This window comes from Macrotis lagotis, chromosome 1, assembly GCF_037893015.1.
Source record: "Macrotis lagotis isolate mMagLag1 chromosome 1, bilby.v1.9.chrom.fasta, whole genome shotgun sequence".
Lineage (NCBI taxonomy): Eukaryota > Metazoa > Chordata > Mammalia > Peramelemorphia > Peramelidae > Macrotis > Macrotis lagotis.
In genome coordinates, this window is record NC_133658.1 from 69,962,835 (window position 1) to 69,973,184 (window position 10,350).

At 33.5% G+C, this 10,350-nt stretch overlaps 1 pseudogene; it reads right to left on the reverse strand.

Moving 5' to 3' along the window:
- Positions 1–934: 934 nt before the first annotated feature.
- On the reverse strand, positions 935–9,449 carry LOC141507900 (adenosine 5'-monophosphoramidase HINT1 pseudogene; annotated as a pseudogene).
- Between the last annotated feature and the right edge of the window lie 901 nt (positions 9,450–10,350).

Consider the following 10,350-nt stretch of genomic DNA (forward strand, 5'->3'; position numbering starts at 1 on the left):
TGTGTGTGTGTGTGTTTGTGTGTGTTTGTGTGTGTGTGTGTGTGTGTGTGTGTGTGTGAAATGTGGTAAATTTTCAAGAATTAAAATTTTGAAGATGAAAGAAATAATTTTGATGGAAAAAGAATATTGAGGACATGTTACAGTAAATGAGATTTACTGATAAACATAGAATTTAGAAGCCATGTCAGAAATGATACAAAGGCAGATTATAGAAGATTAATATTGAATGTTGGCCTAGCACTTTTTATGAAAAAAAGTAGAAGTGGTCCTAAATTTTAAAATAATCTGAGGTTAGTGAGGAAAGATAAAGCCCAAATTCGTGTACCTCTTTAATTTTTATTGCATGCTTTCTTTTTTATAGTGCATGAGGTGGTATAGTTCTACTGAGCTTTTTGAATTTATTCTATAAATTTATGGAAAAAAGTGGAGGTCCTCAAATTTTATTTTACTTTGCTTTTCTCAGTTAAAATAAATAAATAAACAAAATATCAATCCCCACATTTGAAGAAAAAGGACAAAAATGGTTAATAAGAAGTGAAACCTAAAATAAATAGAGTTAGAGATCACTTCATTACTACTGCTGATTAGGCTTAGATAAACTCAATCCCCGATTACTCATTAAAGTCTCACAGATAGGACTATTAAGTCATTTTGAGTGTTCTTAAAAGGATAGTGGAAAGTAAGAGAAGCATCACAATGCTGACAAAGGAAAATATATCTTTTTTTTATCAAGAGAAGAGTCCACAAATTCTGATACAAATCAATCTGTCAATTAATGCATAATTTTTTTTAATTTCATGGAAAATATGTCTTTTATTGCATAGATTTTAAAGTGATTTCTCAATTTCCTGTTTCACAGAAAACATTAAGTATACTCAGTTTAGCATATATGTTGTAAACTTGCTTTGATCCTTAAACAAATCCTTCCAATAATTTAAGTAGGAGGCCATTTCATCTGATGTTCTCCAAGCACATGCAGAGGGCTATGATAGATTGCCCCCCATCTGCACGATCATTGATCACCATTTAGAATCCTTTCTTTGGTCTCAAATCAGTTGCATATTTATTGCCAACAGTCATTTAATGTCCAAAGAGATTTTCATCATCCTCTTCTGCTGCAGATATCTGGGTAACGGTTTCTTAGTTTTCTTCAGGAAATGAGTTGTGGCTTGTGGGTAAACATCATGAAAAGCAAGCTACCTGGTCATCCTCAAAAATGATTTTTGCTGAGATTTTCTTAAAGATAATGTCTCCTCCTGGTTGGGCAGTCTGAGCTTTGGATTCTTGTCTGCCATAGCAGCAGCTTCGCCCCAGGGTGACTCTCACCACCTCAGGAAGCCACAGATACAACAGTACTAAGCCCAGAAGCCCCTTAATACACACTTATTAATCATTTATTATATGCCAGGATCTGTGTTTTTGCTGAGGATACAAAGAAAAAAGCAAAAAAACAAACCCCACTCCCTATCTCCAGAGCACTTACATTCAAATGTGGGTTATATGGGGAGTAGATGGGAGACATCAGCCTTAGGGTTTAGCAAATGGTTAGTGAAGAAGAAGCTGCTTGTGCTAACTTTTGGAGGAATCCAGGAATTCTAAAAGACAGAGGCAAGGAGTGAGAACATTCCTGGAATAGGGAAAATATAGTGCAAAGATGGGGAGTCAAGAGGTGGAGTGCTGTGTTCAAAGAAAGCAGAAGAAGTCATTGTGGTTAAAACATTCTTGAACATATTAAAGAGACAATGAGTGAACCTATTAAGAAAAAAGTAGTTGATCACAAAGAGGGAACTGTTAAGAATTGTGATTTATTTCAATTATTAAAAACATTTTACAAACTCATGCTGTTGCTCAGTACAAGAAGAGATTCAAAAAATAAAATTATATAGTTCATGTATTATATAGGCTGATTTTGACATTAAAATAGTCAGAAGGAAAGAATAATTATTAATGGCTTAATGCCATGTTGCATGATGGTATAGTAAGGAAAAAATGTTTTAATTTTAAAGTCATAGGACTGGGATAGAATTCTTCATAGGTGTGACCTTGGGAAAATCATTTAAACAACCTGAGTTATAGTTTTCTCACTTGAAAAATGAAAGCTTGGATTGCCTGTTCTCTCAGGCCTCTTTTGGATTTAAATAAATCTGCTGTCCCAAGGTGACTGAAATATTTAATTCTGTACCACAGGGATCTGCTCTTGTTCTTGTTTCTTTAACTTATTTTTTTTCTTGAATTAATGACTTGGATAAAGGCAGGGATATTCAAGTTATCAAATTCATAGTTAAAAAATCAAGAATGGCTTAATAATATGCTTGGAAGATACCAGATCCTAACATATTGACTGGATAGAATTTTTGAACTACAGCTGAGAATAAGGGAAAATGTAAACATTAAGTTGGGTCCCAAAATTAACATAGCAAGTCAGAGATAGAAGATATATAGCAAGATATATTATCAATTCATCTTAAAAATATCTGGAAAATTCAAGTTTACTTTATGCTATCAATGTGATATAACTGAATACAAATGGAAAATTGTATATATATATGCATATATTATATATATAATATTATATATATATATATATATATATATATATATATATATATATCATGTGCATATACAAAACACATTACGTTTTGCTAAGATAAGGATTGAATCTAGGACTGTTCCTTGGTCAATTCTCACCAAAAGAACCTTTTCAGTTGTGGTCCCCACTTATTAGAATTAATATTGATAAAACCAGAGATATTTCAATAGATTCTGGAAATGATGGTGAAAAGACTCTCATATAACCCCTTACTATATGAAAACTTATTGAAGGAACTGGATTAGGCAAAAGGACCCTCAATGTGTCATGAAAACTATTTTCAAATACTGTATGGGACAATGGTTGTATAATTAACTTTTATTTCTGGATACCCTTTACAGGAGGATTTTGTCTCTATCATTACCAGGTAACTACTATGGTCAAACAAGGAAAAAGATTTATTTTCATATAACAAATTCTCTAATTCTCACATTATTGTTTCCTCACATATATGGGAAGTACTTTTTGTTACTTCTGTCTCCTTTCCCTCTTTTGGATTCCTTTTACTTCTAAAGTTTATTAAAGTTAAGTAAAATTTTTAAATACTTTGGACAATATTTGGTGTCAGCCCTGTGTAACAATATGAACACGAGTATTGGACAAAGACTTCAAGGGTCCAATAAACTAGTTTATATGATGAAATAATCCTTTCTAGAACCATTTATAAAATAAGTGCAGAGCTCTACAATATATAAAGCATCAGTCTTACCTATTTCTCTTTTTAAGATTTCTTCCATTCTAAGCACATTATTGCTCTTCTCTGCAACAACACTTCAAAAGAATTAATTTTCTCCCATTTGTCTTGGGTGACCAGGGCCAAGCCAACTGCAAGCTTTGAGCACCCTGCCCAAATGTGTGCCTTCTTCTAATGCATATTCATCACCTTGGTCCATTGAATATTCCTTGATATTAAATTATACCGTGCTTTCTTCTCCAAAAGGAAAACTCAACTTGTTGGCATCAAAAGAAGTGATGCTAGCTAAGGAGATATGAATTATTCCCTCCAGTCAGACACTGAAGCTCAGCCTGGCCATTTCTATTAATGAAAGATAAACAGGGAGAAAGGCAGTATGGAAATAAGTCTTGCCTGATTTGTGAGACTCTAAAATTGGTAGTCAACAGTTACAGAAGTGATTTTCAACAATCCATATGTAATCACCACAGAGACAGCCTGTACCTACTGGACTAAATGCTCTCTGTTTCTTCTAAAAGATGAACAAACAAACAGACAAGCAAACAAATAAAAGGTCAAAGACACAGTTGGATTTTTAAAGTTTCTTCTGCTTTATTGCATCAAGGTCAACATGTATGTAGACATCTTGATCCCAGTTGAAAGTGACATTTATTTTTCAGCCTGATCTCATGTTTCAACTTTCTAAAGAGACTATAATATCAGTAAGTGGCTCAGTGGATAGAGTGTCTACCTAGGAGTCATGAAGGTTCATCTTTCTGAGATCAAATATGGCCTCATACACTTACTAGCTTGGAGACCTGGCTAATTATTTGATATTGTTGCTTCATTTTCCTCATCTGTAAAACTAAATGGTGAAATAAACAGCAAATCACTAATATCTTTGCCAAGAAAACTCCAAATGGGTTTATGAAGAATTAGATATGATTGAAAATTGACTGAACAATAAACATAAATTGGTGATATTTATCTTAAAATACCCATTCTAAATATCTAAGCATAGAAAGTATATATATATATATATATATATATATATATATATATATATATAATTTGTATATTTAATGCATTAATAGCTAGGTAGGATAAGATAAGAGAATAATAGTCCCAGTACCCTCAAATAAGAAGGAAATTCAGATGGCCATTTGTAAAAAAGACAAGATCAAATCCAAATTAGAATCATGTTTCCTTGGTGGAATTCTTGGTCTTTCACCATAAATTGAGAAGTTGAAATGAAACGTCAAAAGGGTACTTTAACCAGTAAGAAGTTTCTCTCTCTGTCTCTGTCTCTGTCTCTGTCTCTGTCTCTGTCTGTCTCTCTCTCTCTCTCTCTCCTTTTATTTTTCTTTAAACTCACTCTATACTGAATTTTAAAAATTAGTTCTAGTCATTTAAATGCTATAATTCTTTAGTTATATTTTATATAAAGAAGTTTGCCATTCATTTCTTTGACTTCTTCAGTTTTCCAAAGGATGAACAATTGGTTATAGAAAAGACAAATATAGATATATAAATATACACAAAGGCATATATATAGATGCACAAATGCATAGATATACTTGACTTTAGAGAGAAGTTTAGAGGTTATGTCCATGCGAATATATCTATATGAATGTATGTATATGTAATGTCATGCTAGATACATGTAAATATTTTTGAATTTATTTATTCTGCCTGAAAACCTTTAGAAGTAGAATGTGTATATATGTTATAGAATCTTATCATTGAATAAATAAGTATTATTTTTAATATTTCAATTTTATATACACATATAAACATGTGTATTCATATATATAGCCATATATATTCCATTAAGTTTCTGCATATAGATATGCATTAGTATATGCATATATATAGTTACTTCAATCACAAATGTATGTATGGATTGTGTAGGTTTTTGTGGAACAAATACAGACACATTTATTTATATGTATCTGTATTTATGCACATACATAAAGATTAGGGACAGCTAGTGGCACAATGCATAGAGCACTGACCGTGAAGTCAAGAGGAATCGTGTTCAAATTTGGCATCAGACACTTGACATTTACTAGCTGTGCGATGTTGGACAAGTCACTTAGCCCTGATTGACTCACATCCAGGACCATCTCCACTCATCCTGATTGATATCTGACCATTGGACTCAGATGATTTTGCAGGAGAAAATGAGGCTGCTGACTCAGACAGCTCCTCCTCACTCAAATCCAATTCATGTGCTTATGAAGGCATCACTTCCCTGATGTCACAGTCTTGTTCAAGAATGAAAGACAAGGGGAAGCTAGGTGGCACAGTAGCTAGAGCACCAGTCCTGGAGTCAAAAGGACGTGAGTTCAAATCTGACCTCAGACGCAATAATTACCTAGCTGTGTGACCCTTGGGCAAGTGACTTAGCCTTGCAAAAACCAAAAGATAAAATTAAATAAAAGTATATGAATGCTCCCATCCAGAGGGAGAAAAACGAAACAAAACAAAAAAGAAAGAAAAACCAGTCCTTCAAAATCTGTTAAACACTTTATAAAAATTCTTATGTATCTCTTTTCCTTAATCCTAATTCCTCATATCAAAAATGACTAATCTGTAAATTTGTTTATCCAAAATATGTATGTTCAATGCTAACCTGACTGTTTGCTTCTGAGGGGAGGGGGATGGGAAGGAAGGGTTGAAGGAAATTTTGTAACTTGAAAATATATACGTATATATGGATAAAAAATAAACAAATGAATAAATAACTAAAAAGTATAATTCTGCCTTTAAAAAAAGAATGGACAAACAACATACAGATTACATATACAAATCTGAAGGATCTTTAAATATATATATATATATATATATATATATATGTTTTTATATAGGATATATGTACATTTAAATTTGTGACATATTCTCATGATATAAATGCATATATATCCATATTTAGTATATATTTATGTATATATTCATAAACATGTGTGGATATATGCATAAACTATATATTCAGAGATATACCTATACCTTGATATACACATGATATTTATACAAGGATAATATTATATATATATATATATATATATATATATATATATGTTATATATTCAATTGGCAGACAGAAGACAAGGCAGTTTAGTGACAAAAAGCCTCCACTCTAATTAAAATGCAAATAACATTGTATACAGCCAAGAAAGGTGTAGCTGGCTTATAGTAAGAAAACTAACCTTGCTTTCCTATTCCCTTTGTCCAAGAAACATAAATACTAATCTAAATGGGCCATTCATGTGTAATTATGATCTATCAGGCATACTTCCAAATTTGCTAACTAAGAACATCTCAAGTATAACAAGATTATTTCAAACCCTGACAGATAGGGACTCTTGCATTTGGGTTTTATACATTGAGATCTTATGTACTTACTAAAAGTTGTCCAAGTAAACACTGGAAATGGTAGAAATTAGGAATATTAATAAACAAATTAGATATAAATTGAATTCCCTCATGTCATTTCATTGTCTAAATAGAAAGGGAACCCTTAAAGTTTCTTACTGTTGAAAGTACTCTTAGCAATAAAATTCCAAAAAACAAAAGTGACTTTATATTAAGTAATTCAATGCTATGTATTACATATGCTATCAGTGTTTAGATGTAATAGGCATGTTTATTTCTGTAGCCAAAGAGAAAATTTAAGCCTTGCCTCAGCAGTCAGTCAACATTCCCCAAGAGAGCACTGATTGTTCACAGAACATAGGGCAAAGCACTATGAGAGAGTATAAAAGGATATAAAACAGCAGACAAAAGAGAATCAGACTGGGAAGTAGGGATCCTGGATTTTAGCCCTGGTTTTGCTTCTAGCAAGCTTTATTACTTTGGACCACAAATTCAGCAACCATTTCTCAAGTGCCTATTGTGATCAATACACTTATAGAAATACTTTGAATCATAGATCCTTAAAGTTAAAAATGGGACTTTAGAAATAAACTGAAAACAGCCTCCTGCAGTGGAAACAGAGCTGAACTTGAATTCAAAAAACTTTGAGCTTATATTTAGAACTTTACCTGTTTCAGGTGATCTCTCTTCTATAAGTCTTCATCTCTCCTATAAGTCAGTTACTATTCATCTTTCATTTTCAAAGAGGACCAGTCTCATTGATCATTCAAAAAGGATATCACATTGTTGTGCCTTGAATGTGAATTGAAGTAAGACAAAGTTACATCAAACATCAGTCTGATTGTCTTCTAGCATCATTTAAGTCCACTGGCAAGACAAAACTCAATTCAACCAAGAATGGATTAGGATGTAGTGGATGAGCTGGGCATCTTTGATGTCTCATAAAGTTCTAAGTGGTTCATGGTGCCTGCTTAAGTAACATATAGTTCTCATCCTCTCACTCCAATAAATGGAAATCTTCACGTGCTTGGGGTAGACGCCACCGTAACGCACTGACAGCCTATTAGTTACCCTCAGCCTGGCTCAGAGGTCATTCTTAACTTTCTGATTTGTGAAGTGGGAGTCCCACCAAACAATCATTAAATATCAGTTATGATTAGGTTGCTTTGCCAAGATCTAGGGATATAAAAGGGATTATACTCTGTTCTCAAGATTATAGTCTAATGCTAGCATAGTTAGGTGACACAGAGAAGATAACAATAGCCTTGGAGTTAGGAAACCTGAATTCAAATCTTGCCTCAGATATCTGACACTTATCAATAGCTGTGTGACCTTGGACAAGTTATTTTACCCTGATTGCTTAACATTCAAGCCATTTCTAGTCGTCCTGATTCATATCTAACCAAGGAACCCAAAAGGTTCCAAAGGAGAAAGCATGGCCAGTGACTTGGCACTGCCCCCTCATTCAAATCCAATTCACGTGTTTGGCGTAGCATCACCTCCCTGATGTTATGGTGTGCTTCAAGAAGGAAGGAAAAATAATAGCAACAATCTAACAGAAAAATGACAGACCTGAATGCAAATAACTTGAGCAGAGTTTTCAAGTACTTCTATTTCTTTCAGAGTCACTATTGGGTATTTGAAGCAGTAATAGTTATGTAAACCTTGAGCCCCACAAAGTTCATTTCCTACAGGTGGAGACAATAGCAGAGAATTGGCAAAGTAATAAAAATAGTATAATTATTTTTCCATTCTTCATAAATTTCTCCTTTCCTTTTCTCTTTTTTTTTTTTACTCTCTTGTCCTCTCTTGAATTTCAAGTGATCAAACTGTCTGAGCCTCCACAGCAGCAGGGAATGCAGATTTGTTTAACTCCACATGGCCTGAATCTTCTTTTTCAAACACAGTCACTGGAGCAATGATACCTAGTTTTTGAAGAGACTGAGTAGCCCATTATTGTGGCACCTTAGGATTAAACTAGGGAGTCAGGAGATGAGTCTGAATTTCATCTCTATCACTAATTTACCTTTGACTTTGGCAAGTCATTTTCTTTTTGTGTGTCTCAATTTCCTTTCTGCAAGAGCTTTAGGTATCCTTTTGACATTATGATCCCTTTTGTTCTGGTAGGGAAATAAAAGTAATTAAAAGCTTAGTTTCTGTTTCAAGAATAATAGGAAAGATTCTTATTGTCTTTCTTAGCAATTTCTTGAACCACACTTCTAGATAAATCTGAATATTCTGGCTCTCAAATAAGACTTTTTTATTTTTTTTATTTTTTATTTTTTTTAGGTTTTTGCAAGGCAATGGGGTTAAGTGGCTTGTCCAAGGCCACACAGCTAGGTAATTCTTAAGTGTCTGAGGCTGGATTTGAACTCAGGTACTCCTAATTCCAGGGCAGGTGCTCTGTGTACTGCGCCACCTAGCCACCCCTCAAATAAGACTTCCTTCAGGATGATTGGATACCCTGAGAAGACTGTTCAGGAAAAAAAAAAAAAAACAACTCCTGTTTTGATTTTATATACTGGAAATCTTTAACCAGAAGGTAGAAATCTTTAACCTTTTTTTTATTGTGGGCCTCTTTGTCAGTCTGGTGAAGTTTTGGGCTTCTCACAATAAATTTTGTCTTTATTAATAGGAGAAAATTTCCATTTTCAGTCAGTGGTTATTGAAACTACATCTATATTTATGTGTAAATACATATATACTACAACAGAGAGAGAAAGACAGACAGACAGGCAGACAGATAGATAGACAGATAGATAGATAGATAGATAGATAGATAGATAGATAGATAGATAGATTTACCTCCATGTTCACTGCCCTCTCACCCCTGAAAACTGACTAAGAATCCATTTGGCAGTTTATGGACCTTGATCTGAGAACTTTTTGAAATGAAAGACACAGGCCCATAATAAATTGTTAACTTGGTGTAGTTTACTTAATAGATATGACAATTCATATCGATTATTTCCACAAAGTTACTTAAAAGTAGAGTGCAATCTACTCCATAAAGATACCTAGATTCAATAACAAATAAAATGAGTATTTATTAAATGCCTATTGTGAGTAAAATGTACTGGGAGAGGAACAATATGGAGGAGGAACAATGGGATATTTTTAGTGTTCTCAGGGAAATAAGGTGGGGAACTGGATACTGATCCTGGAGTCAGAAGGACCTGAGTTCAAATCCAGTCTCAGACACTTAACAACTACCTAGCTGTGTGGCCTTGGGCAAGTCACCTAATCCCATTACTTGCAAAAAAATGGGGGGGGGAGATATCACTGTTCTCAAGAAACTTAAAATCTATTAAAAATGTTTTCTTCAAAACAGGTATATAAAACAAGTAATCTATAAACACTGCTATTTGTAGATAAAAGATTATTATCAGGATAATACTACCTGGATGCATTTTCATGGTGCAATGGAGTTAAAATTTTGGTTAGTTCACTCTAAGACTATAACCATTAGCACTAGAGGCTCATCTAAATGAATTCTTTGGTCTCAGGTAATTGCTCAAGGTATTCTGCTTTCTATTATTCAAATAAAATAACAATTTATTTCCAGCTCTGGATTTTCCAAATTGGAAAGCCTTCATGTATAAGCACAAACTCTTTCCCAAAGACCACCCCCCCTAAGAAACTAGAAGTTCTTCAACAAAGACCAGATAATAAGGGAATGGATGATTTCTTTTGTTTAGCTTTGCTTTGTTGT